Source organism: Ornithorhynchus anatinus, chromosome 4, assembly GCF_004115215.2.
Source record: "Ornithorhynchus anatinus isolate Pmale09 chromosome 4, mOrnAna1.pri.v4, whole genome shotgun sequence".
In the NCBI taxonomy this organism is placed as follows: domain Eukaryota; kingdom Metazoa; phylum Chordata; class Mammalia; order Monotremata; family Ornithorhynchidae; genus Ornithorhynchus; species Ornithorhynchus anatinus.
The window spans coordinates 12880176-12907039 of record NC_041731.1 but is presented as its reverse complement, the minus strand read 5'-3'; the positions used below and the strand labels follow the sequence as shown (position 1 = coordinate 12907039).

The window sequence follows — 26864 nt, the reverse complement described above, 5'->3', positions numbered from 1 at the left end:
TCAAACGCCCTTCTGTTTTCATTCTTCAGTGAACCAGCACATGATTCCATTAAAACACCAGGTGGAAAAATACCTTCCTTCTAAATACAGAAAAGCAACATGGCTTAATGGAAAGAGCATGGCTCTGGGAGTTGAAAGAACGTGGGTTCTAATCCCGGCTCTGTCACCTGTCTGCTGTGTGACTGGGCAACTCACACTTTCTCTGTGCCTCAGTTATCTCTTCTTTCAAAGGGGAATTAAGACTGTTAGCCCTATTTGGGACAAGGACTGCATCCTACCTAATTATCTTGTCTCTATCCCAGAGCTTGGTACAGTGCCTGGCACATAGTAAGCGCTTAATAAATACCATTTTAAAAAAATCTAGGAATATGTTATATAACTTGAATGCTGTTTAAAATGAACTTTTACATTTTACCATACAAGGATGTTAGTAATTGCTACATAAATTCAGCATTATAGAAACTACATCATTTTCTTATACAAGTTTGGAAGTTTAAACGATCACCCCTTGAATGTTTCTAATCATTCTCTATAGTCCATCCACCAGATGGTTCTGCTTTGTGGCCTGGACTACATCGATCAATAAATTGCTCAGCAAATGAAATGTTTGCTTTATCAGGGTTTGGAGCCATTTTAAAATGCAGCTAATTTGGTGGCATTTCTCAGAAATGAAACATTTGTGTGATTGGCTTCACTTCCTGGGTCCATTAGGATGGGACATTCTGCAGGGTTATAGATAAACACACAGAATGAGGGCCCAGTTTTAAAGCAACTTAGCCAAATGCAACAGGATAGGAAGGAAGAGGGTGAGGAAAGGAAAGTCAATTATTATAAACCTAGTTTTCTTAAGTTACGGTGAAGAGTTATGCTACTCCACCTTCCCACTCTAATTTTGCCTTTGAATCACTTATGGGTCTGCATATCAGAGGCAGCAGCCTCCACACTCGAGGACAGGAAGTAACATGGCCTAATGGAAAAAGCACGGACCTGGGAGTATAAAGGCTGGGGTTCTAATCCCAGCTCTGCCAAATATTTGCTATGCGATCTTGCGCGAGTCACTTAACTTCTCTGTGCCTCACTTATGTTCTCCCTCCTACTTAGACTGTGAGCCCCATGAGCAACAGGAACTGTGTCCAACCTAATTAACTTATATCTACCCCAGCACTTAAACACTGTTTGACACATGGTAACAAATGCCATATAAAAACAATAAAAATGGACAGGATGGGCAGGCGTAACTTCTTGACCTGGATCCCCCAAGGTTGAAAGTACTTAAATAATAACTGATTCATCGACTGGAGAATTGGACAAGGCTGGGCATTTTTAGGCAGCTCTGTCTCCTCCTCCTCTCCGCTTCTTCTTCCCTTATCATCCTCCCCTCCCAAAGAACACGACTCTACAAGAATTGTCAACGTCTATAAATAGCGTAAAATCCTAACTTACTTTATTCCAAGAAGACAGAAAATAGGGGAAGAACATGGGGCTGGTAGGCTGGAGTGGGAGGAGGAGGGGAAGAAAACAGATCGTTTTGTTACAAGTTCTCGGATTTTAGGAAATCTCATTAGCCATGAAAGCTGACATATAATTGAAGTATGTTTCCTTAAGTTATTTTCTTTCTCGTTTTCAAACCAAGGCTGATATCATTCTCTTTTTGAGTTAACTGCACCTGTTTACAGAAACCGGATGTGCATGCTAACATTTCTCTCAGGTAGATCGGCATTCTTCCATGATCTTGTTGAGAATTTCTATATGAAATCCAGATAGACATTTTATGGAAAGTGAATATAGTTTTCAAGCTCACAACTCAAAGAAAGGTAGCCTTTCTGATAAAATGTGTTTACCTGACACTCCAATCAATGGCAGTCCTTAGTGAAAATGCTCGATTGATGCTATGGCTTGATAATATGGCAACTTTAATACATTTAAATCTGGTCTTCAGAAAGTTACGTCATGGGAAGTGGCTTATTCTTTGCTTTATGATGAACATCAAGCTTAGATAACACAATAAGACTTTACACTTACATAGAGAAAGGGCTGAAAGTGTTTTCCCGAGACAGTAATTGAAGCAACAAAAGCGAAGAGCTTGAGTGATCCACCATCTGAATAATTAAGAGGGGAAGGAATTCCCACTGGTTTTCCTCATCCATGTATTTCTTTCCCAGCACTAAGTGCAAGGTTTTTGATTATAGTAAGGCTTAAGTAAATATTATCAATTAATGGTATTTAGTTAGCACTTTTTGTATGCAGAGAAATGTACTAAAGGCTTGGGAGAGTACAGTACAACAGAGTTGGTTGACATGTTCCCTGCCCACAACAGGTTTACATCCTAGAGGGGATTATTACTACTACCTTCTGGCAAACCAACTCTCTCCTACTGTCTATCCATCAATCAATAACATTTATTGGTGGTTACGTACAGAACACTGGACTAACCGCTTGAAAGGGTACACTACAACAGAATCAGCAGATGAGTTTCCTTCCCAAAACAAGCTTACAGGCTAGAGGAGACAGACATTAATAGAAATAATTTATAATGCATATTAGCTGAGATTGCCTAAATGGTCAAAATACCTCAGATTGTCCCACATTTATTCATTCATTCATTCATATTTACTGAGCACTTATTGTTTGCAAAGCACTGTACTAAGCACTTGGGAGAATACACATTCTCTGTCTGTCTCATCTTACATAAGCCTTTTCAAGTTTTTAAAATATTAAAAGGAGGGATATTATCACATGCCCCCTGCCTAAGCCTTACAGGTTCATACATTACCACCCCCCACACACATATATGTATATACATATATACATAGTCAATCATATTTATTGAGCACTTAATGTGTGCAGAGCACTGAAATGAGCACTTGGAGAGTGCAATATAATAATAAAGACACATTCCCTGCCCACAACGAGCTTACATATGCACGTCTCTATGTATCTCACAGATAGACGCGTAGATAGATAAATTTTAAGGCATTCTCTTTTCCCTTTCTGTACTCAACCTTCAGTTTGAAAAAGTATCTTCTCTGAAGTGCAAATGAGCAGTGGGTGATTTCTGAGGTGCCCATATTCTTTATTCTACCACTGTGAGAAACTATCTTTGGATCTCCAGCCCACGACCTAATAAAGGCAAATCCTGTGATGAAATGGTTGCCAGGGTCCAGAGAGCTTCAGCAGTACATTCACCTAATATAAGGCCAACAGACCCAGGCAGGTTGAAAGGGCTATTTTGAATCCAGTGTTAGAGTCAAGGATGAGATGGGAGGGCACACACATCAGTTAGGATCTCCAAAGATGCAATGCAAATACTGACGTTATCTTCATCATCCTAGCAGTTGCATAATGATAGTAATGATGATGGAACTGTACATTTGTATATCACTTGTATTTACTCAACATTTATTGGGAGCAGAGCATTGTACTGAGCACTTGGGAGAGTACAATAAAATAACAGTGTGGACGCATTGTGGCCTACTGGAAAGAACAAGGGCCTGGGAGCCAGAGGATCTGGGTTCTAATCCCAGCCCTGCCACTTGACTGCTGTGTGACCTTGTGCACACTGCTTAGTGCTTAGTAATAATAATAATAATAATATTGTTGGTATTTGTTAAGCGCATACTATGTGTAGAGCACTGCTCTAAGTGCTGGGGTAGATACAGGGTAATCAGGTTGTACCACGTGAGGCTCCCGTCTTAATCCCCATTTTAAAGATGAGGGAACTGAGGCACAGAGAAGTGAAGTGACTTGCCCACAGTCACACAGCTGACAAGTGGCAGAGCTGGGATTTGAACCCATGACCTCTGACTCCCAAGCACGTGCTCTTTCCATTGAGCCACGCTGTTAGTACAGTGCCTGGTACATAGTAAGCACTTAACAAATACCACAATTATTATTCTCTGTATCTCAGTTCCCTCATCTTTCAAATGAGGATTACATATGTGAGCACATTGTGGGACCTGGTCTGTGTCCAACCTGATTAGCCTGTATGTACCCCAAAACTTAGTACAATGTCTGGCACATAGTAAAGCACTTAACAAATACCATTTAAAAAAAAAAAACAGAATTGGGTTGGTAGACGCGTTCCCTGTTCACAACAAGCATTTAGTGCTTTTTTTCCAAAGTGATTTAACAGTGCTAATCTCCTAAAGTCTGTTTCATACTGTAAACAAAAATTCAATAAAATGCCCCAATATCAGCTTCCAGGAGAAGCAAGACTCTAATAGACTAAAACCATCGTAGAGTTACCAGACCAAAATATTGCAATACAAACATTTGAATGAGGACATTGTTTTGTGGGAAAAATAGCCCTAACACTGACTTTATTAGAGGTACTGATAAACTCCTGGGGGCAGAGATGGTAGAAAACAACACAAGTCACAAAGGAATCCATGGGGAGAGACCTCCTTTTGAACTTCATAAATAAACGGAAGGTGCTCAGCTAAAAGGGGAGAAGAAAAAGTGGCTGTCCTGGTTATTAGCAAGTGCATTTCTTAAAGTGTGGTGCAAAACCAAAAAGAAAAGGTTCAGAAAATAATGTTGCAATTTGCTTCTGCCAGAGGTAAATACAACAATACTTCATTGCTGCTCATGAATGCCCAAATGTATTGAGGCGCTTTCACAATTCCTATGCAATTATTTTTAATTAGAGCAATGCAAGGTTTACAATACCTGAGTTCTCATTAGCACTTGAATATTAACCTCATCCATTTTCTGTCTCTTTGGGTCACAGTTTTTTTTTTTTTTTTAAAAAAAAAAAAGCTTGAACACATGCCCTGAATAAACTGCATTATTTCCCTCAGGAACTGCTGTTTCATTATTGGCACAAAGCAAAATTGTATTTTTTTTCATTTCTTTTTTTAAATCAAGAATTCTTTGTGCTTCCATATAGGGCTACCAACTGCTCTGATTTTCCCATGCCAATAATTCTTTGGGATATATTATTGATGACGACCTTAGTTTGGTTTTTGGTCTGACCTAGTTTTTGACCAGACTTTAAAATAATGGAATTTGGAATGTCATTCAGGAGCACGGAAAGCCAAGTTATCATGACTACAAATTAATTTAGCAGCCTGATATAAAAACCAGGGCCCAGTCACTTTTGGGTTTCTCGGGACAAACCTGTTCCCCAACTGAGCCCTCATTTCCCCGACTCCCTCTCCCTTCTATGCATTTGGATCTGTACCTTTTAGGCACTTAATATTCACTCAGCCCCATAAAACATAGATACATATCTGTAATTCATGCTACGTCTGTCTCCCCACTCCACCACAAGCTCCTGGTGGACAAGGAACAAGTCCATCGATTCTATACTGAATTTTCCCAAGCGCTTAGTAGAAAAGGGCTCAATAAATATTACTGACTGACTGAATGGATTTTAGGCTATGTCTAACAAACAATACTGCTCTGCAAAAGATAGTTTTCTAAAAGAAGCCAGCTCTCATGCTGCAGTGGCAAACATGCATCCCAGAGTTGGTATTTAAAGTCATCATTAAAGTCCCTACTTAACATGCCAGGGAGGAGTGGCTGGGTGTTTTTTTTAAGGCATTTATTAGGTGCTTACTTTGTGTCAAACACTGTTTTAAACACTGGGGTAAAATCAAAACAATCTACAAATTCAAGGGATTGTTTTCCTTTTTGCCACTTTATTTTCCCTATTATCGCATTTTTCCCCTCAGCAGCCAAAGGAGATAGCAAGAGGTAAGTACTGTTATCTCTCTGTTACAGATTAGCGAATGGATGCCTGGACAGCTTAGGTAACTTGTCCAAGGTCACCCGGCAGTCCAGTGGCAAACTGGGACCAGAATCCATGATTCCTGCCTCCTAGCCCCAAACTCTTTCCACCAGACCACAATGAGGGCAGTGACTTTGCACTTGTGCTCTCCTTCCAATGGCTCTTCCTCATCCACCATGGATTCTACTCGTATCCCACTCCACACCCAGATGATCCCAAGTAGATTCCATCCTGAATTGTCAATCGACGGTATTTATAGAATGCTTACTGTGTGCAGAGCTCTGTACTAAGTGCTTGGGAGAGTATAATGTAACAGAGATGGTAGACATGTAGACACTGATATCTGAAAGAGTCAGTGGACTGGAGAGAGTTGGGCTACAATATATCCAGGGAGGGAAAAGCTTACACAGGGAAGAGAAAATGCCTCCTTTCCCAGGATGTGACACAGGGAGGATAACGCAAGCCATTTTGGATGGATACCCCTGCTTGACAGTCCCAGGGGAGCTGAGTTCATTCATTCCATCATATTTATTGAACTCTTCCTGTGTGCAGATCATTTTACTAAGAGCTTTCTGGCAGAGTCAAACAGGGTGGATACAGGGCCCGGGAGAGATAACTCATTCTCTAACACTTTCTTCCCTCTGGTGCTCTCACGTAGAATCAGTGTGACTATAAATCCTTTAACATAGCTCCCCCATATTCTGAGGGGGACTTAAGTTCAGCTCTGCCTGAGGGTAATAATCCCCTGAATTTTGCAGCGGGGCAAAACCACATACAGATCATCACTTGGATATATTTTACAACAGCTTCACCCCATCTTTGCATCTTCAGAATAACGGGAGAGCGTGGCTCAATCATACATCAAGCTGTTCAAATTTGTCCGACATTCTCACAGCCAACAAGCCTTCTAACTTTACATTTGAAAATCTATTTCCCAAATCCGGGACAACTCAACGGCATTTTCAGCACATTCAATTTTTGCATAGGGCACATTCTTGTAGTGCCACAAAGATGAATTTGGGCGGTACGGCAATCTAGCACTTTTTAATGAATATTGCATAGGAAAATGCAAATCTAGCTGTATTTTTTCAGTGGCTACATTCTTTGACAGTATATTATAATTATCTCTTGTTGAGATAAAAGTCCCCTGATTATGTGACAGGTTTACACAAGTATAGCCTTCCAAATTGAGGCTGCCATAATGAATCCCAGAATCTGGATGATCGGGAAACTCCACCCCAGGTGCTGAAATACTAATTGGCCTTACCTGGCTGGGCCATAGGGCATGTGTTTATTTCTGCTCTTGATTTACACTATTGCAGTTATTTTTCTATCCAGCATGTGCTTGGGGAAAATAGAGTTTACTGAGCAACAGCAGATCTGCACCACTGTCCAGTTTTTATTAAAACGGTACTTGTTAAGTGGTTACTATGTGGCAGGCCCTGTTCTAAGCATTGAGGTAGATATAAGATGATTAGATCCCACAGATATTTACAGCACCTCAAGACATTTCCATCTGAGCTTGAATGAAAACAAATAGAATGCACTTGCAGTTTTTTTAAATTGGTATTTTATTTTAAATGCTTCCAGACAATGTTCTTAACACTGGCATAGTGTCATGCTAATCAGATTAGACAGAGTCTATGTTCCACATGGGCATTTGGTCTTAATCCCCATTTTACAGATAAGTGAGGCACAAAAAATATAAGTGACTTGCCCAAGATTGCACAGCAGACAATTGGTGAATCGGTGGGGCCGGGATTAGAATCCATATCTCCCTGACTTTCAGGTCCATGCTTTACCCACTAACGCCATGCTGCTTCTGTGTCATCTATGCACTTGGATCAACATAGAGGCCATGTTTTCCCCACTCCCCAAGAGTTTCCAGTGGTTTCCCACCCACTTCCTCATCAAACAGAAACTCAACATTGGCTATAAAGCACTCCAACGCCATGACCCCTCCTTCCTCACCTCACTTATCTCCTACTACAACCCAGTCCGCAGACTTCGCTCCTCTAATGGAAACCTACTCAATGTACCTCTCTATCCCATCTATCTTGCCATCGACCTCTCTCCCGCATCCTGCCTCTGGGCTGGAACGCCTTTCCTCCTCATATCTGACAGACAATTAATCTCACCCCCTTCAAAGCTTTATTCAAGGCACATCTCCTCCAAGAGGCCTTCCCTGACTAAGCCCTCTTTTCCTTTTCTTCAACTCCCTTCTGAGTGACCCTGATGTGCTCCCCTTATTCATCCCCCCTCCTAGTCCCACAACACTTATGTACATATCTGTAATCTGTATTGAGAAGTAGCGTGACTCAGTGGAAAGAGCACGGGCTTGGGAATCAGAGGTCATGAGTTTGAATCCCGGCTCTGCCACTTGTCAGCTGTGTGACTGTGAGCAAGTCACTTCACTTCTCTGTGCCTCAGTTACCTCATCTGTAAAATGGGGATTAACTGTGAGCCTCATATGGGACAACATGATTACCCTGTATCTACTACAGCGCTTAGAACAGTGCTCGGCACATAGTAAGCGCTTAACAAATACCAACATTATTATTATTATTATTAATTTATTTATTTAATGTCTGTCTGCTCCTCTAGATCATAAGCTTATTGTGGGCAGGAAATGTGTCTGTTACACTGTTATACTCTCACAAGCTCTTAGCACAGTGCTCGGCATACTGTAAGTGCTTGATACAACTGACTGACATTTGGGCATTCAGTATTTGCCCCACCCTCAGCCTCATAGTATTTATTACATACCTATAAATTACATAGTATAAATTATTTATTTATATTAATGTCCATCTCACCCTCTAGACTATAAACTGATAGTGGGCAGAGAATGTGTCTACCAACTCTGTTCTACTGTACTTAGAGAAGCAGCGTGGCTCAGTGGAAAGAGCATGGGCTTTGGAGTCAGAGGTCATGGGTTCAAATCCCGGCTCGGCCACTTGTCAGCTGTGTGACTTTGGGCAAGTCACTTAACTTCTCGGTGCCTCAGTTACCTCATCTGTAAAATGGGGATGAAGACTGTGAGCCCCACGTGGGACAACCTGATTCCCCTGTGTCTACCCCAGCGCTTAGAACAGTGCTCTGCACATAGTAAGCGCTTAACAAATATCAACATTATTATTATTATTACTTTCCCAAGTGCTTAGTACAGCGCTCTGCACACACTAAGCACCCAGTAAATGCAGCACAGAGCAGAGTCTTTGAAGCCACCAGACTGCTTGGGCCTGCTGGTCAGAGTGGAGGGGGAGGGAAAGGTTAGGAGGACTACGCTGCCCTTTGATATTCCAGAGGTGTTCTGCTCCCCCAGGCCCTGCCAACTGAGAATATGGCTCAATAATAATAATAATAATGGTATTTGTTAAGCACTCACTATGTTCCAGGCACTTTTCTAAATGCTGGGGTAAATACAAGATAATTGGGTTGGACACACTCCCTGTCCCACATAGGGCTCGCAGTCTTAATGCCTATTTTACAGATGAGGGAACTGAGGCACGGAGAAGTGACTTGCCCTGGGTCACATAGCAGACAAGTGGCAGTGCCAGGATTAGAACCCATCACCTCTGACTCCCAGGCCCGGGCTCTCTCCACTACACTATGCTGCTTCTCAAGAAGATAGCACTGCATCAACTCTTTCAGACCGTTAGATCATTACCTCAGCAGAGACCTTTTATCAAATAGCAGCTATTACCTCTTTAACTAACACGATATCTAGTGACCTGAAAACATCCTTTCAGCCTCCAAAACAAAATTAAAACCTGGGTGCAGCGAGAGTCTAGCCTGAGTCTGATTCACTCCAGAGTATAATTTCTCTAATTCTCTATGTGAAAAAAATCCTTGTTCACAAGGGCAATTTTCATACAGCGGGAGAGTCTGCTACATTCTAAAATGGAGGGCACACACACCAATATAGAGGCATGCAATTTTGCTTCTTCCAAAGAGGTAAGACAGACCATAGAGTAAGGATGCTTCATTTCTGTGTTCTGCCACTTGCGTGTCCACCTCTTCTTGGGAAATTCCACTCTTCCCTCCATGTCATTCCAGCTACCTCAAACCCAGAAGCAATCAGTACTGACTGATAGAATTCTGAAGCATGAAACTCTCAGCAAAGATTCTCAAGAGAGGGATTACAGAAATGCACAGAATTGTTATTGGTACTACAAAGAAACAATTCCAGCGAAAGGAAAACTTTACCCAACAGTAGACTGGCAACAAGCATTTTCCCATCTTAAATACCAAGAGAAATACCGGAATCATAGGGCAGTTCATTTGTAGGAATTCTACCTAACTAAAAGTGGACAACTGTGTAAATGAGTCAAAATCCGAGGCTAGCAGCTGAAAAGCTTTCCATTTTCTACATGGCAACAGCGGGCAAAACAGAGGAAAAACAAATTTGGCCTGAAGTGGTTTAAGAGAAATAACTACCATATGTAATTAGGGCAGAAGCCCAAATTAGAAAAGAGGGTTGAGCAATTAGTGTCTTGTTCCACTGTCAGCCTACAGGCGTTGCACTAAGGTATTCTAATCAGAAACCACTTTTTAGTAAGGCTGCTCTGTAGATTAAGTCATCCAGGGGAAATATGATAGTTATGTTGCACAAAGCTATATTTCCTCTCATTAAAGTTTGCAAGTGCATTACAACAGATCTACAGATGAAATGATGCACTGATGCCCTATGTAATACTGAAAATTACGTGTGTGAAAGATCTCTAGTGTTCATTCTTATTTTTTCTCTATCCAAGCCACAGAATTTGAAATCCATTAAGTGTAAATATCCTCTTTCCCATCGTATCTACGCTTAATACAGTACTCTGCACACAGTAAGTGCTCAATAAATACCACTGATTGACTGATGTGTAAATCATTTAACACCTGTCTCTCCAGCTAGACGGTAAGCACCTTGAATGCGAGGAATGTGTCTACTAACTCTATCGTTCATTCATTCAATCGTATTTATTGAGCGCTTACTCTGTGCAGAGCACTGTACTGAGCGTTTGGGAAGTACCATTCAGCAACAAATAGAAACAATCGATGCCCACAATGGGCTCACAGTCTAGAAGGGGGAGACAGACAGCAAAACAAGTAAACAGGCATCAGTAGCATCATTATAAATAAATAGAATTTTAGATATATACACATCATTAATTAAAAACATAGAATTATAATTCTATCATGATATTTTAGCATTATTGTACTCTTCCATGTCTTAATAGAGTACTTGGCATACAGTAAGTGCTCAATAAATATAACTGAAGCATTGATTGACCACTCTACTACTGAACTGTATACAGTCCAGATCTGAGAAAGTTTAAGAAACACATGAATCTGCCAAGTCCTAGCTAAAATACTAGAACGAGGCTTCAACCTTCAGAAATATTCCTAAAATTTGACACCTTGACCTTTGCAACAAAGAGAAGCTGCACTCTGCCATCATTAGTTCAATGCGTAGGGAACGTGCTTACCAACTCTATTACAATGTCCTCTTCCAAGTCCTAAGTACAGTGCTCTGCACACAGTAAATCCCCAAAGTCTCCTTAGTGGGCTCCTAAATGTGGAGCCCACACACCCCCTAAATGTGGGGGTCCCTCAAGATTCAGTTCTGGGTCCCCTTCTATTCGCCAGTCTGGATCTCCCTCCCTCTCTGCAGTCTCGCATTTCTGCTTGTCTTCGAGACATAGCTACTTACACGTACTCCAGTCACCTCAACTTTACCATGTCCAAAACAGAACTCCTTATCTTCCCACCCAAACCCTGTCCTCCCCTTGACTTTCCCATCTCTGTAGACAGCACCACCATCCTTTCTGTTTCACAAGCCCATAACCTTGGCATTACCCTCGACTCTTCTCTCTCATTCAACCCATATACTCAATCCTTCTCTAAATCCTGTCGGTTCCACCTTCACGACATCGCTAAAATCTGCCTTTTCCTCTCCAACCCGAACTCCTATCTTGCTAATACAGTCACTCATACTATCACACCTGGATTACTGCATCAGCCTCCTTGCTGACATCCCAGCCTCTATCTTTCCCTATTCCAGGCCATACTTCACTCTGCTGCCCAGATCATTTTCTACAGAAACGTTCAGGACAAGTTTCCCCTGTCCTCAAAACACTCCAGTGGTTGCCCATCCACCCCTGTCTCAAACAAAAACTCCTCACCACTGGCTTCAAAGCACTCTGTCACCTTGTTCCCTCCTACCTCACCTCACTACTTTCCTAATACAACCCATCAGGCAAACTTTGCTCCTCTAATGCTACCCCTCTCACTGTGCCTCAATCTCACCTAACTCACCGCCGACCCCTCGCCCACATTCTGCCTCTGGCCTGGAATGCCCTCCCTCCTCAAATCCAACAGACAATTATTGTACCTCCTCTTTAAAGCCTTACTGAAGGCACATCTTCTCCAAGATGGCTTCCCTAAGCCCTTCTTTCCTCTTCTCCCACTCCCTTGTACATCACCCTGACTTGCTCCCTCTGTTCTTCCCCCTTCCTATCCCCATGGCAATTACATATATATTTGTAATTTATTTATTTGTATTAATGTCTGCCTTCCTCCCTTTAGACCGTAAGCTCATCATGGGCAGGGAATGTATCTGTTTTTGTCTCATTGTACTCTTCCAATTCATTCATTCATTCAATAGTATTTACTGAGCGCTTACTATGTGCAGAGCACTGTACTAAGCGCTTGGAATGAACAAGTCGGCAACAGATAGAGACAGTCCCTGCCGTTTGATGGGCTTACAGTCTAATCGGGGGAGACAGGCAGACAAGAACAGTGGCAATAGAGTCAAGGGGAAGAACATCTCGTAAAAACAATGGCAACTAAGTGCTTAGTACAGTGCTCTGCACAAGGTAAGCACTCAGTGTAATACAACTGAATGAATGACTGTGCAGATACCATGGCCCCTGAAAGAATCATGGAGGTTTCTGCTTTAGGATCCCTCCTGTGCCCACTTGAAAGGAGGCAGGACATTATTCATTAATTCATTCTATTACATTTACTGAGCACTTACTGTGTTCAAGCACCGTACTAAGCTCTTGGGAGAGTACTCTATAACAATCAACAGTAATGTTCCCTGCCCACAGTGAGATTACAACATCCTCTAGACTCTAAGTTCACTGCGGGCAGGGAACGTCTCTACCAACTCCGTTACACTGACTTCACACAGGCATTCAGTACTGTGCTCTGAGCATAGTAAGCCCTCAATAAATGCAATTCATTGATGGACTGACCTCTTTGGGGCATAATTCCTGGGCTCTCTGCAGCACCAACATCCCCAGGGTCACAGAAAACAGTGCTGTGAAGAATTCTAGTACATTTGCCAAGTCTCTCATGCCTTCGCCTATCCTCTCGGCTGCAGTTGGAAGAGGAGGGGAGAGTCTGGACCAGTGGCAGTAAGCTTGTTATGGGCAGGGAATGTGTCCATTTATTGCTGTACTGTACTTTCCCAAGCACTTAGTACAGTGCTTTGGACACAGTAAGCACTCAATAAATATGATTGAATGAATGAATAGCAGAGTTTTGTTTTGTTTTTCTCCAATCGCATTTATTGAGCACTTATTGTGTGCAGAGTACTGTACTAAGGGCATGGGAAAGTAAAAGACTAGGTAGACATGTTCCCTGCCCACAACAAGCTTACACTCTAGAGGGGAAGACAGACATTAATATAAATCAATGAATTATTGATATGCACTGAAGTTTTCTTCCAAGTTCCTATCGCTCGCTCTAACCTTAATTCTGAAGGGCTGGAAGTAGGAGGCAATAACAGATGTTGGCTTGTAAATAGGTTTATTGATAGGTCTGAACCAATTATTTATAATATGAAATCTACATTGTTAATTATGAGAAAAATACAATTGTGTTCCTCCCCGTATTCTACTAAAATGGGCAATTCATTAAAACGAATAATTACCATAAAAGAAAAAGAGATGCATCAGTCATTACCTTTCCCAAAGTTTTGTTATTAATTTTCAAACAGGATGAGAGTGAGAAATTATCAAAAGAAAACTGGAAAAAGAATAAAAGCACATGCCTCCTTTGCCTCCTGAAATCATTAGGCGATAAAGTGAAAAGCGAGTTTTAAGCTGTGGAGGAAGAAACAGAAATAGACCTGACATCAGGCCCCTTGATTTAAGATTTATAAATAGTTTATATTGTACAGCTGAAAATGAAGATTTATAGATGAAGATTTCCAATCTGGACAAGTGATCACTTCTCTGTTGGTTTTCTGCAGGGGTAGGTATGGCCAGAATGAGACAAGATGAAAGTTATTGTCGGCAAGGAATGTGTCTGTTTATTGTTATATTGTACTCTCCCAAGAGCTTAGTACAGTGCTCTTCACACAGTAAAATGTTTAATAAATAGGATAGACTGACTAAAATTAGGTTACCTTTGAGCCGTCATCTAAAGTATTACCCTACTTCCAAATTTTAGGCAGCACTGCCAAACCATCTTAGAACCCTTTAAGTATGTTTGCTTGTATTACTTTTCTCCACGGTACAGTGACAAACATTGTTTTTCCTCCTCCAGGTTCACTCTGATTTAAGAAGCATGGCTTAGAGGATAGAATATGGGCCTGGGAGTCAGAAGGACCTGGGTTTTAGTCCTGGCTCTGCCACTGGTCTGCTGCGTGACCTTCTGCAAATCACTTCACCTCAGTTACCTCAAATGTAAAATGGAGATTAAGACTGTGGGACATGAACTTTGGACTTTGTCCAACCTGATTACCTTGTCTCTACCCCAGCGATTACAACGGTGCCTGGCAAATAGTAAGTGCTAAACAAATAACATTAAAAAATTACATTTTGGAGGAATGGAAGCAGAACATTGTGTTGGATGGCCATTCGTTTGACCCAGTGATGCCATTTCTTATATTTTGTTCCTCAATCAATAAATCCCATCGATTGATGGATAGAGTGCCCGGAATACACTGAAATTGAATTCAGGCCACTAAAGGGTGGGAGGAGGGGATTCCTATTTATAGAATAGTTAAAAATTGCTACAGCTTTAAAATGGGCATTAAATGATATTTTTGACTGCAAACATTATTCAGGAATGTGACTTGTTCCTTGAGAGAAACTGACTAGATCCAGAAGATGAGCCCTTCAAGGCTGTAATTATCCTAAATAGAGCTGTGCCATTTTTAGTAGCTTTAATCAGTCTGGGCCTTAAAAAAGAAGAACAATAACCTGGTATTCCAGAAATTTCTGGATTACTATTTCCCACTAGATGAGGAGCTGGGAGGAGTCACATTGCATCTCCCTAATCACTTACATGAATGTTTACTACCTTCCTACCCATACAAAATGATTTCTAGAGATGAAACTGCAGCAAATTCTTCCATTAGGATCAAACAGTGATCTAAATGAGAAACAAGGGTATTCCAAACTAACAGCAAGTGAATGGCAGATATACAAAAAAAAAAAGTTATTAAATCATTATGCATATAATTGACGGGAATCAAATAAGTGGGGTTATATAACCGAGGAGAGTCAGAACTGGCCATTTTGCTAAGGTAGGTGAAATAAGAAAACCTAATGGCGGGGGAGAAAAATGACATACAACTGCAAAAGATAAGGAAGGATCTACCCAACACAATGGGGTCCTGCACTTATTAACAGTATTTATTGAACACTTACTTGGTGCAGGGTACTGTACTAAGTGCTTAGGAGAGTACACTATGACAGAGTTGATAGACACGTTCTCTGCCCACAATAAGCTTACAGTCTACAGGGAGAGATAGACATTAATAAAAATTAAAATTAAATAAGAATATGTACATGCGTGCAAAGAGGCTGAAGGAGGGGTGGATAAAGGGTGAAAATCCTAGTGCAAGAGTGACAAAGAAGGGAGTGGGAGAAGAGGAAATGAGGACTTAGTTGGGAAAAGCCTCATGGAGGAGAGGTGTTTATAAGAAAGATTTAAAGGTGGGGAGAGTGAACATCTGTCAGATAGAAGAGGGAGGAGTTCCAGGCCTGAGGCAGGATGTGAGCGAGAGGTCAGTGGCAAGACAGATGAGATGGAGGTAGAGTGAGTAGGTAAACATTAGAGGAGTGAAGTGTGCAGGTGGGCTATAGTAGGAGAGTAGTGAGGTGAGGTAGGATGGGGAGTTTCTGTTTGATGTTGAGATGGATGGGCAACCACTGGAGGTTCTTGAGGAGTGGGGAAACATGGACTGAAAGTTTCTGTAGAAAAATGAATCAGCCAGCAGAGTGTAGTAGACTGAAGTGAGATTTAAGAGACAGGGAGGCTAGCAAGGAGGCTAGCAAGGAGGCTGATGCAGCGATCAGGGTGGGATAAGGTAAATGCTTGGATTAACATCGACCAGTTTGATGCAGAGGGAAAGGCAGATTTTAGCGATCTTGTAATTTTAGAAAAACTGCTAATGCTGCAATGGACAATCATTTTGCGAATAAAATCTGGGTGAATGTTTCTGAGTTTCAGTGGAGGCTGTTTCCCAAGAAAGAACTGGTTAATTATGGAGGAATTAGGGGTTCTGGGGGGGAGGGGAAGTGACCCAAAAACATGGGGTGGTGAGAGGAAAAGAGGTATAGTCTGTGGGTGGGCATTACACCACCAGAAGCAGGCCAAGAAAGAGAAAATTCAGTCAATCATACTCACTGAGCACTCACTGTGTGCAAAGCATTGTACTAAGTGCTTGAGGGGGAGTACAATCTAACAGAGTTGGTATAAAATTCCACACATGAAGCTTCACTTTTTTTTTCTCCTTCCTTTTTCCACCTTCTCACCCTTTTTTTTTTGTTTGTCGCTCAGCTTTCATATTTTCTATATGAAGTGCAGGATAAAATAGCCTACTCTGTTGAAAATCAGTTTTCTTTATTTCACTGATTGCTCCCCATTTTCTAGGAATTTAAACTCTATCATTTTATGGCCAATTTTGCAATGACCTCCCTTCTTTCAATTCTTCCTTGTTTCATTTTTGCCAGTATCAAATCAAGAAGGGTCCCCACCCTAGTCTGCTCCTCTGAGTTTCCCAACTACAAAACCGTAAGCCTTCCAGTTCTGTAAATTATTTGGCCCTTCGCTGACCTGCCCCATTCATTTCCAACAATCTGGGTTAATGGTCTAATCACAACTATCCTGGTTCTTACTAAAAACCTGCCAACTACCACCAAATAGTGAAAAAAAAGGAGAAAGAACAAGATTGTTTGGAGGCTGCTTTGAGGACAAAAGTGAGTGGAGAAGAGAATCCTGTCCCTAAAGAACTGTAAGGCCTCCTGTCATTAAGCATTCGTTATTTATTGTTAATAATAATAATAATAATTGTATTTGTTGTGTTTACTATGTGTCAGGCACTGTTCTAAGTCCTGGGGTGAATACAAGCAATTTAGGTCGGACACAGTCCCTGTCCCACGGGGCTCACAGTCTCGATCCCCATTTTACAGATGAAGTAACTGAGGCACAGAGGTCATGAGTTCGACTCCACCACTTGTCAGCTGTGTGACTGTGGGCAAGTCACTTCACTTCTCTGTGCCTCAGTTCCCTCATCTGTAAAATGGGGATTAACTGTGAGCCTCACGTGGGACAACCTGATGATCCTGTATCTACCCCAGTGCTTAGAACAGTGCTCTGCACATAGTAAGCCCTTAACAAATGCCAACATTATTATTACAGAGAGTTAAGTGGCTTGCCCAAGGTCATTCAGCAAACAAATGGCAGAGCTGGGATTAGAACCCCTGACCTTCTGACTCCCAGGCCCATGCTCTATCCACTAATAATAATAGTAATAATAACTGTGGTATTTCTTAAGTGCTTACTATATGCTAGGCACTGTACTAAGCGCTGGGGTGGATTCAAGCAAATTGGGCTGGGCACAGTGCTTGTCCCACATGGGGCTCACAATCAATCCCCATTTTACAGATGAGGTAACTTAGGCAACAGAGAAGTGAAGTGACTCGCCCAAAGTCACACAGCAGACAGGTGGTGGAGCCAGGATTAGAACCCAGGGCCTTCTGTCTCCCAGGCCCATGCTCTAACCACTAGGCCATGCTGCAAATGAGGAACTGACGGCTGAGAGAAGTTAAGTGATTTGCCTTGGTCACAGAGCAAGTTAAGGGGGGGAGCGGGGATTAGAATAATGGTTCCTTGCATTAGGCCACCCTGCTTCTCATGCAGTCCATGTTTCCTGTCACTTCAACTGGTAACATCTACCCAAATCTGCATGCTACCCAAGTCAAGGAAAGGAACATACAGTTAAGGTGAACAACAGCTCAGCCCTCAGTGCACTGATTTTTGTTGACTGCTTGATCAACATTTTGTTTCACAAGCATCATTTGATGCCATTAGGTACTAATGTTAAGCACTTTGGGGAGCTCTATGTATTTCAGCATCATCTGGCAAAAGTAAAAACAACAAGGCTTGGTGTAAAATGTTTTGCATGCATAAAATAAGGCACCACATGATGTTAGCTCAGAAAGAAACTCATTAACTGAGCAGTAGAAAGTTAGTAAATTACCTCCAACTTTGTTTTATTACAAAAATGCAAAAATGAGGGTTTTGAGTAAAATGTGCTTTTCCTTATAAAAATCAAAACAGTTTGAATAGAAGCAGTGTGGCCTAATGGGATAGAGCACAGGCCTGAACATCTAAAGGACCTGTGTTCTAATCCTGGCTCCACTTGTCTGTTGTGGGACCTTAGGCGAGTTACTTAACTTCTCTGTGCCCCTGTTTTCTCATCTGTAAAATGGGGACTTATAATGATGGTATTTGTTAAGCACTTACTGTGTGCCAAGCACTGTTTATGAGTCCCATGGGGGACATGGACTGAGTCCAACTTGATTAGCTTGTATTCATTCATTCATTCAGGTGTATTTATTGAGCACTTGCTGAGTGCAGAGCACTGTACCACTTGGGAGTGTACAATACAGTAAACAGACACATTTCCTGCCCACAAGGACTTGTGTCTTCTCCAGTACTTCATATACATAGTAAATGTTTAACAAATACCATTAAAAAAAAGCTAGGGGAGTAGTCCCCTGAGATTTGTTAGATTACGCAGTAGCAGCAAAAAATTACTGTGCATATATCAGGGTGTGGACCTATACTAAACTCTAAACAGTTAACATTTTTTAAAAAAACCCTGCTTCTTTCTAATTCATGGCATTTATTAAGCACTTCCTCTGTGCACTGCACTGAACTGAGCACTTGAGAAAGTACAATATAATTGAATTAGCAGACAATTCCTGCCCTCAGGGATACAGACACAAAAATAAATTATCAGTAGGGGGTAACGAGAGAGTTTAAAGACATGGGCATCAGTGCTGTAATGGAAGGGGTGTAGATTCAAGTGCATAGGTGGTTCAGGGAGAGGGACTGGGTGACAAGATAAGTGCTTAGTGGGTTTCCAATCCCACAATATCCTAGCCATTAGATGTTTACCCAAGATATTGAAGGGTAATGTGGACTTGGTCTGTGGATAAAGTGTGGACTGAAAGAGACCCTACAGTCAAGCAATCAGTGGTACTGAGCACAGCATCGTGTGTTTGGGAGAAATCAGTTTAATAAATAGCATTGATAAACATGATCCCTGCCCTCAAGAAGCGCAAACAGCAGCGGCCTGGACCCCTTCCAAGTCTCCGAGACAGCAGTACCATCACCCCTGAATCACCAAGTCTGCATCGCACAGAACACCCAGGCTGGCTCAAGGGCTCTGAGAAGAAAAATGGCTCCATCCTGGGCTCCATCCTGCTTGGGATAGAGAACTCTGTGGGAAATGCGGGGCCTTCTCTGTGTCTCAATTACTTCGTCGGTAAAATGGGGAATGAAACTATAAGCCCCATGTTTGACAGGGAATGTGTCCAACCTGATTCACCGTATCCACCCCACCGTTTAGTACAGTGCCTGGCACAAAGTGCTAATTCCCAGCAGAGGGGCGATGCCAGTTCTTCATGACTGCCCAACATCCAGCTGGCTCTGTGTGAAAAAATTCAAAATAGCCAGAAGCCCACTCTCAGTTTCTTTACTTTTGGGCCAACACAACCACTGTACTTGAATTTACACCTGCTTTGAAATGAAGAATTTAGAACAACATTCAGCAGAGAGAAGGTGCTCAGTAAACACTTTACTGATGCAGGGGTTGAACTTGTACATGATTCAGGGGAGATTAAGAAATATACCAGGGAACTATAATTTCCGATATGACTTATCCTGGTAGCCAGGAGCAGAAAATGGCTTCGATTCCTGGAAGATCAATTCTGCTATTAGATTTAGTTACTGTTTTTAGTCCTAGTGAATATGTCAATATCCACAGAGTAAGTTTGAATGGAAATTTCCATTTTAATTCCTAAACACTCTTGAGATAGGTTGAGCGAAGTAATCTTAATGGGCAAATAAGTAGGTAAGATCTTCTCAGTTAAGATCTTGGTCTTTGGACTGCACCCATTTGAATTTTTTTATGGTATTTGTTAAACACTTACTATATGCCAGGCACTATATGCCCCACTATAGCACTGGGGTAAACACAAGCTAATCAAGTTCATTCATTTAATTATATTTATTGACTGCTTATTGTGTTCAGACCACTGTACTATGTGCTTGGGGGAATACAATACAACAATAAACAGACATATTCCCTGCCCACAACGAGCTTATAGAACACAGTCTAAGAACCTAGACTTTTACTGGATGAGCAGAAAGCTTGTTTCCTAATTAATGATTTAAGGCAGGGAATCTGGCACTTCAGGGGTAACTTCAGGATCCCAGATTTAGTGGGCCTTGGGGGGAGAGCAGAAGCGGTGCCCATCACACTCCTCAACCTCCATCTCTAGCCTGACCTTGAAGATCTCCCACTCGACACTGCTCCATGGCCCCCGAACCCTTAATCGAGTCTTGCAGACAATACAAAACAGATATTTTCCCATTTCTCCATTACCCTTTTACAGTTCAGGAATCAACCAATCATTCAACGGTACTTATTGAGCACTTACTGTGTGCAGAACACTGTACTAAACATTTGGGAGAGTACAATACAATAAAGTTGGCACAATCTCTGTTCACAACAAGTTTACAAACTAGAGGAACTATACAACATGACTCTTTCGACATCATGTAACATGGTAACATAATGCATCACACTTATAATGCAGGAATTAGAACTCATGACCTTCTGACTCCCAGGCCCATGCTCTATCCACTAGGCCATGCTGCTTCTTAGATTTTTCACAGAGTAGACACCAAGCTCACCAATTCTTTTTATACTGAAAGATGGAGTTTTTTTGGGAGCAGGAGGGGAGGAAAGAGGAGATTTGAGTATTATGATTCATCTTTGTCCTCCTTAACAATTCATTTGGAAACTGCGAGGAAACAACCACAAATTGTGTGCTGATTAGACTGAAGTTTTACTTATGATTTGGTAGTTCTCAATAGACCACTTAGGTAATTTGGGAATGTTCACTTGTCTGCTGTGTGACCTTGGGCCTCTGTGCCTCAGTTAGTTCATCTGGGAAATGAGGATTAAGACCGTGAGTCCTATGTAGGACATGATCTGTGTCCCACCTGATTAGCTTTTTTTTACGGTATTTGTTTAGCACTCAATACAGTACCTGTCACATAGTAAATATGATAAAAAAAAAAGAAATGTGTGTTTACCTTGGTAGAGTGATTGTGTACTCAGAAGAAATATCTGCATATGTGAGTGAGCTGCCAGTTAAGGCACATATATAGCATAAGTTTCCTTTAATGTGGGATTTTGGCAGGAATGCAATTTGTGCATTACAGGAAGACAGAGGGTACTTTAAAAAACTTAGAGATGGACAATCAAAGCCAAGGCAGTGCTGATAGAGGGCACCTTTATTCTGTTGTAAGGAATTATGCTTTCGTGCAGTGTTCTACACTCTCAAGAGGAACACAGTGAATAACTGAATGTTGATATTTGCTAGAAAAAAAATTATGCTTTTATAAAAATTAACTAGGCTTTAAAATATTTGGTGATAAATGTTCATATTAAAAGAACACATTGAACTCCTTTCCCCTCTCCAGAGTTTGCAAGATCACTTTATATTTCAATATTTTTAAAAATAATATGAATCAGGCCTTTGAATTTAGTCATTTTGTACTGGGCAAATATTGATTGCTCTCTCCCAACACCTTCAATTTCTAATGGAGCTTGAAATTAACTTTGGTTTTTAATTTTATTTTGTTCTAGATTTGAACATCAGTACCATGAATAATGTCAAGAGACGATTGGGAAAATATTTCCTTTCAAGCCAGAAGAAGGTACATTGGTGCAAAGAATAGAAGGGGTTTTTTTCATGGTATTTGTTAGGCACTGTGCTAAGCACTGAAGTACATACAAGATCTTCAGGTTGGACACAGTCCCTGTCCCACATGGGGTTCACAGTTTAAGGTGAAAGGAGTAGGATTGAATCCGCATTTTACAGATGAGGTAACTGAGGCCCAGATAAGTGACTACTCAAGGTCACACAGCAGATAAGTGGCAAAGCAGGGATTAGAACCCAGGTCCTTTGACTCCTAGGCCCATGCTCAACCTCATAGATGAACAGTGATGGCTTCTTTGAATAAGGAGGACAACTTTTACAGGGTTCTGCACACAGTAAGCACTCAATTTCACTGTCTGATAAAACTAAAATAAACGAATCAGATGCATCAAAGAGAGAAAGTGAGAGAGAAGTCTAAGAGGCCAACTCTACAGAGACAGAGGTTTCCTTGAACGTCTAAAGAGCCAGAAGGGAGTATGGAGAGATTTCTGGTTGCCTTATGCTAATTGCAAGGTCTGTGCACTGGCTGAGGATCACTTGCCTTGTGGAATAGTGAGGTCTGCACTGGCCTGGCCAGGGAAAGTTTCTACATATTGTCATATTGTGCTCTCCCAAATACCTAGTACGGTGCTCTGCATGCAGTAAGTGCTCAATATTACTGATTGGCTCCTCCTCATCTCCCATTTCCCACAGGGAATGTACTCATCTTACTTAGTTGCCCTCTTTCCCTAGATGTGTCCCTGCCTAAATGAACTTTTCCTGGCCTTATTAGGCATACTATTGCTTTATATGAACATCCTGCCTTGATTAGGAAATCACAGTTGGGATTTGTGGCTTGCCTAAAAAAAAACACCCCAAAGCAATTATAATTAGCTCTTATTAGTATACAAACTACCAAATGTATGCAGTATAATGTACTGTCATGTCAAAGGCATTTAGAAGAACAAAAAGTTCTTCTAAATTTCACTATGAATTTTCAGTGGACTGGCTCATTAAAAAGACAATACAGAAGAGGTTGTCTCAAACTAATCAATAGAGAAACTGCTGGAGTCTAAATACTCCCAGCATGCCAAATACAGTTTCTGCGAATTAAATTCGTTTTTCTGATTACTGAATTTGAAACTGATGTAAATCAGGTGTCAAAATTAGCCCTGTGCCCATACAACAACATGTGGTGGCATATGGGGGCTTCCATCCCATTTCCCCCAGCTTAACACAGGGGCTGTTAATGATGTTATCAGAGGAAAGCTGAACATTTCAAATTAGGGTGAAGGGCTGCATATCGGAAAAGAACACTAAAGTCAATTGGGCTCCCATGGTGGTGGCTGTGAAGGAGAAGGGGGGAGGCTAAGAACCATACGGGAGGTTAAGGGTAGGTCTTGCTAGGACTTAGGGAAACTCAGCAGGTCCAAAGCAGGTATTAGGGATCTACACCACATCAACCGGTCCAGGGTTAAACTAGGCTTGGGGTGCCTATCTTACTCTCTTCATAGGACTCCAGCACCCTTCCATTCTCAGCTATCCATGGTATTTATTGAGCCCTTACTGTATGTAGATATTAGTACTAACCACTTTTTTATAGTATTTGTTAAGCACTTATGTGCCAACCACTGTATTAAGCACCGAGGTAGATATAAGCTAGTCAGGTTGGACACAGTCCGTGTCCCACAAGGGGCTCACAGATCTAATCCCTGTTTTACAGATGAGGTAACTGAGGTACAGAGAAGTGAAGTGACTTGTCCAAAGTCACACAGCGGCAGCAGACAAGTGGTGGAGCGGAGATCAGTACCCAGGTCCTTCAGACTCCCAGCTCCATGCTCTATACCCTAGGCCACACTGCTTCTCAAGAGCTTGTACTAACATCATAGCAGTTTGGATGGTGAAGAAAAGGTGTAATAATAATGATAATAATCCAGACCTCTAGATTGTAAGCTCCTTGTGGGCAAGTAACAGGTCTACCAACTCTACTGTCTTGTACTCCACCAAGTTCTTAGTATAGTTCTTCGCCCACAGAAGTGCTCGGTAATTGCCATTGATTGATTATGGCATTTGTTAAGTCCTTATTAGGTGCCAACCTCTGTGTTATGTGCTGGGGAAGATACACAGTCCCTGCCCCACATTGGGCTCACAGTTTACGAAGGGAGAACAGGCACTTTATTCCCATTTCTAGAGATGAGGAAACAAGCCCAGAGAAGTTTATGTCTGAGAGCAGAATACATCAAAGAAATAGGAACTGATTTCTCTTGAAATCTCTTCTTTGGTTATTAGCATTCCAATTCAACTATTTTCTACCACTTATCTTGGCCTGGTTGTTTTTGTGAGAGTTATTCTATAGACCCCTATTTTTACATAAAATGAGACATATTTGAATTTGCATTGCCTTAAAAAAAGAGAGAAAACCACATTCACTAAATCGAGAATGAAAGCATAAGAGCACAGAGCATATCATGCAGGAGACGCGATAGCTGGGTGAGCTTTGGTACTGAGACTCCAGGAATGAAAATTTGCCCAGAATAATTTATGCTTTTTCACTGCTGCCAATCATATTCTTGTTTGGACACAGGGTACAGCAAGAAACTGAGTGGGAAGCGATGCAGTACAGAACCAAGGGAATGGATGGTCTTCCACCATTTTGTCAAGATACAGGCAGAATTGGGTCTGGACCCCAAAGTCTGCTGATTCCAGATCAATGTTCTTTCCATTGGATCGGAAGTAGGTTACCTGAAGATTTAGTCATTAACCCACAGGGAATCAGAATGGACCTAAATTTTGGGAGTAATGAACTCAGAAGGGATGAGATGAAAACCCATCTCCAGTTTGGAAGTGCTGCTTCTGGCAGGTATGGTCTAAGGCCGAGAGCTAAGATCACTCTGTGGCTGAGATCAGGTTTGACAGACCAGCAATAAAAGGGTTCGACAGAACAGCAATAAAAGAGGAGGTAAGGATGGAGCAGGCCCAGGAAATAACAGTCATCAGATGGGAAGAGGGGCAGAAAGTTGCAGAAGTTATAACACAGTGACATGATCAGTACAGGAGAGGAACACAGAGAGAACCCACGGATTATAGTTAAAGGGAAGAAGATGAGATGGAAAAATGAGGAGAAGTGAGGAGAGAGAAAAGATGGCAGAGAGAGGAAGGAACAGGAATGCAAGGGAAGAAAGAAGGGCACATAAGTAATTACAAGTACACAGAGAAAGGAAAGCATTAGATGAGTCCACCGGAGAATTGAGATACTCAGGGTATAGGAGGTGTGGCAGAGAAGATCAGGATATTTTGCAAAATAATTAAGAACAAGAGAGGAAAGCAGAGAAAAGAGACAGAAGAGGATAAGTTCAGTATCTAACCCGGGCTCAGTCTTTGCACAGGGGCTAATCAATCAATACTACCGATTCATTAAAAGACCAGCTATTTATGCAAGTTGGCATTAAAGTGCTTATTTTATGAGGCCCTTGCTTTCCCACTGGATCCAACAATCAGTAAAATAAGTATTTATTGGGCACCTACTGTTTGCAGAGGACTATACTACGTGCTTGGAAAGTTCAATATAGCCAATAAAGACAGTCCCTGCCCACAGTGGACTTCCAGCCCACAGCACTTATGTACATAACTGTAATTTCTTTATTTATATTCATGTCTGTCTCCCCCCCAGACTGTAAGCTCGTTGTGGGCAAGGGATGCATCTGTTTATTGTTATATTGCACTCCCTCAAGCATTTAGTTCACTGCTCTGCACACAATAAGCACTCAGTAAATACGACTGAATGAATCAATTGAAACAGCAGTGATGACTTGATTTTTCAAAATCAATCAACGGTGCTGTACTAAGAGCTTGGGAGGGCACGATACGGCTGAAATAGCACACATGGTCATAATGAGCTGACAGTCTAGAGGAATCCAAAGCAGGGTTGACATTTCCTCCAGGTCTTTTGGAGCATTTTGTGCAGATCGAGAATGGCCCTTGGATGGGCCATGGAAAGAAACATGGGAATCCAGCTTGGGCTGGTCCAAGCTTTTCTTTCCAGCCTGGGGGAATATTGCAGCCAATCGACCAATCAGATTTACTGGGCAATTATTTAGTGTAGAGCACTGTACCAAGCCCTTGAGATAGTACAATGGAGTCAGCAGACACAATCCTTGTTCTCAAGAAGTTTACGATGTAACAGGGGAGATGGACACTGACATAAATTACAAACAGGACCAGAGTGGTACTTTGCAGCTGGTGGACCTTTTCTGAGATAGCTCACTAGCTAAGAGGCTATCCCCAAGCGGATGCAGGCCAGGAGGGGATTAAAAGAACAATAACATCCATAAATGGCCTAACCTCAGTCTTTATTAACTTCAGAGCCTCGATGCGATATCCACTAATTTAGGAGAAACTTCATAGTATCACCTCCTGCCAATTCAGCCCACCCTTTTTAATATGCATTTGCAGATGGACTCTTTTTCAAAGTCTATTTCAAAGAGGAAGAAATACTTTGCAAACTTTGGACAAACTCTTTGTGTAACTGAAATGAAATCTTTCTTCTTTCCTATTTTTCCTTTCCTATCTCTCCAAACCAATGAAAAAAGGGAGGGGTTAATCTGAAACTCTGGTCTCCTTCAAAATGGCAAGGTCTTTGGACTGTGGAGCTCCAGATGACCTCCTCTATTTCAGTCTAATGTGATTTATCTCTGCAGCAGCAGGACACTGGGACAATGGACTTGAAATCCCCTTCTGACACTTGCTCAGGGAGCACTTTTTCCCTTCTTTTCTGCCGTTTTTTATCCACAGCCACAGAGTCACAATGCCCTTCAAAGAGTGGCTGGGATTATTTCTTCCCTTTGAAATGAAGGGGACTTCAGGAGAGGGGCCCAACATGTTTGTCTCTTGTTTCCAAATGGGAC

At 41.7% G+C, this 26864-nt stretch overlaps 1 protein-coding gene across 1 annotated transcript in view; it reads right to left on the bottom strand.

The window, feature by feature from the left end:
* The window catches only part of CNTNAP2 (contactin associated protein 2), a 1271576-nt gene that overhangs the window by 449980 nt on the left and 794732 nt on the right, over positions 1 to 26864 (bottom strand). The gene's annotated exons all lie outside the window — the stretch shown is intronic.